A 3,201-nucleotide genomic window follows, 5' to 3' on the forward strand; every position below is an offset into this window, starting at 1 on the left:
GTGTGTGTGTGTGTGTGTGTGTGTGTTTGTGTGTGTATGTGTGTGTTGGTGTCTGTGTTTATCTCCCATACCATTGCTTGATAACTGATGTTGGTATGCTTGTGTGCCACTAAATTAGCGGTTCGGCAAGAGAATACGATAAAGTAAGTACTAATCTTACAAAGAATAAGTCCTGCGATCGAGTTGTTCAAGTAAACTGCATAAAGTGGTGCTCCAGAATGTCCACAATCAAATGACTTAAACAAGTAAAAGAATAAAAGAACAAAAGAATATATATATATATATATATATATAGTCGATTCGAATGATTAAACATTATAAATAAGAATAACAAAACAACAAGTGAACGTGCACATGGAGTGTATTAGTTTGATGCTCGTTAAAAAGAGAGAACTTTTGACGCTATGTCAGAAATGAAAATACAGAAGTCCAGAGAAGAAAAAATATCAGTAGCACCACGTGCGTTGTTGCATGGATGAAGTGATTGGAAGTGGAAGGAGATAAAGTGGAGTTTTGGGACATATATATATATATGCACACACATATGTCTATCATAAAATTTCAATAAATATATAAATATACACCCACATTAAGCATCCCCTGTGCATTAAACATGCATAAACCAATGAAGTGCAAGATTCATGGATATGTTCCATAGTTGTGGCATTTACTAAATTTAGTTCTCCAGTTCGAAAGATACTGAGATTCAGTATTTACATATGTATGTTCGTATATGTATACATAGGACATCTTTTTCCATTAGCGTTATTTCTACACGTTTTAAATCAATGCTGTCCCATAGCTCTAAAACCTGTATTTTTTATGTACCTTGATATTTGTAACACCTACTTGTGCTGTTATTTGTCTTCATCAGTTTCGCAGCAGCATCTTAATGTTGACGCCACAAGATTGAACATTGTAATCGTTAAAAGTGTAACATTTTTATAATCAAGTAATGTTCGTAGCCACCTCCACATGGCTGTTCCGCTTGAACGGACATTACTGCGATTTTTTAACCCCAAGAAGACAACTTCTCTAACTGGTTAAAGATGCACAGCTGCATCTGATATATTGTGGACAAGGGAACGAACCCCTACCACATGCTGAAGTGACTACGAACATTACTTGTTTGTACAACTACTGCGATCCTCTCTTAGAGAGATTTGAGAAGAAGCTTTTTAGGTTGTTGCAGAATCAGCGACCGTGTTTTGCTTGAATTTATATATATTGCGAGCAGAGGCAAGAGATACTGCCATCTCTAGCAGACGAGGTGTTCCGTATTAAAGAGAGGCAGAAATAGCTCTAAACCAGACTGGTATGCTACAAGGTGGTAGCGGTTCGTTTCCTTGCTAGCAATATATCGGATGCTGATGTGAATTATTAATCAGCAAGAAGAGATGTCCTCTTGTGGTTAAAAACTTGCAGTAAGGTCCGTCAAACGGAACAGCCATGTTGAAGTGGCTACGAAAATTACTTGCTAGTACAACTACTACTGTCATCTCTTAGAGATATTTTAGAACTAGCTTTTTAGATTTTTATAATTCTTGAACATTAACTGATGAGGAAAGAGCATGTCCACGTCTTGTGTGTGAATTTTTGGTTTATTCCTTTGTCGTTCTTTTGTACAATCTTTGAATATTATTAATTGATATAACGCCACGAACCCTCCTATTTATTCCCACCTCCTGACATTCTATATCGCGGGTAATATTTGCTGCGACGTTTCATTATTTCTCTTTTACTCTCTGTATTCTTCCCTCCACGCTTTCTCTTTTTGCTTTCTATCTATCTTTCCTCTCTCATCACCTTACTTCTCTGCTGCTATTTTCTGTCTACCCCTTTCATTTCACTCTTCTCCCTCCTTGTACCTTGTTCTGCGCAACCTCTCCTTTATTCCCTTTGTTTCCTTGCACTATCTCCTCTAACTTTTTCTTCATTTTTTCTCTCTATCTCCCCCCCCCCTTACTTTGCTCCCATCTCTACAAATGCCATTTTTCTTGTCTTTCACAACGAGTTTTCTCTCTCTACTTCCTTTTTAATGTCATTTCGGATAGAATTTTTTTTAGCGTTACAACTGTTCATGCCTTGTCTTAATACTGTCTCATAGCTGTAAGACATTTATTTTGTATGAATATTTATATTTCTACCAACTACGTGTGTATTGTCTTTGTTCGTCACCATTATTTACGTTCACTCATTTACTCCTAGTAGGTTTTGGCTTTTGATGCCATCGAAATAAATATTGTGATGGTTCAAGGCGTAAAATCATGATTTTTGGACGCTAACTGATGAAGAAAGCTTATCTTCACGTCATGTGTATGAATTTTCCTATTCTAGTTCTTCATTGCAATTTTTTTTACCCCAAAGCCTGTCCAAAGCCCGGTTGGGAAAGGGAGAGTTGTGCGTTAGGCAACCAGAAGGTCAGGCATGGGTAGTTTACAGGACATGGTGACTAAGTGGCAGACACGTTTTCCTGGCCATGTGCTTCAATATATATATTTATACACACACATATGTATATATAGACATACATAAATATATGTGTGTGTGTGTGTGTGTGTGCGCATACGTGCATATGCATACAAGCTGGTTTTAAGATGAAATTGCCATGTAATATTTATGGCATTAAATGTAGAAATACGTCGATAACGCTCATCTTCATGAATTGTATTCTTTTGACGTTACTATATATTTTTGATTAGTTTGCATTACAACAACATATCCTACATTCACTATATCAAATTATTTTAAACAACGGAATTCTCTTAATGGCTTGGAAATTCGATTAAATTTGATTATCACACTTAAGAAGAGCCTTCCCTTTTTTGAGCTATTCTTCAAATTGTCTTAGCGATACTAAAGTAATTTATTATTCAAAGGATTGATATCTACGGGTTGCTTTATAAACAAAGTCTGCAATTGAAACGTAGCAAAACATCCCTTGCTTGTCTCGTCTTTGAATGAATTTCATGTCGAACAATGGATCTGCTCCATATTATTTAGAACTAAGCAAAACATGGCATTAACAGTGAATAAACAATTTGATACTCCTCGTAATAATATTTCTGGTAACTATAATGACTTTTTGCATTTATCGAACCGAATTCGACATTTATGATGCAGAAACGTGTATTTGTTTGTATGTGTGTGTGTGTGTGTGTGTGTGTGTGTGTGTGTGTGTGTGTGTGTGTGTGTGTGTGT

Source organism: Octopus bimaculoides, chromosome 5, assembly GCF_001194135.2.
Source record: "Octopus bimaculoides isolate UCB-OBI-ISO-001 chromosome 5, ASM119413v2, whole genome shotgun sequence".
NCBI classification, from domain to species: Eukaryota; Metazoa; Mollusca; class Cephalopoda; order Octopoda; family Octopodidae; genus Octopus; species Octopus bimaculoides.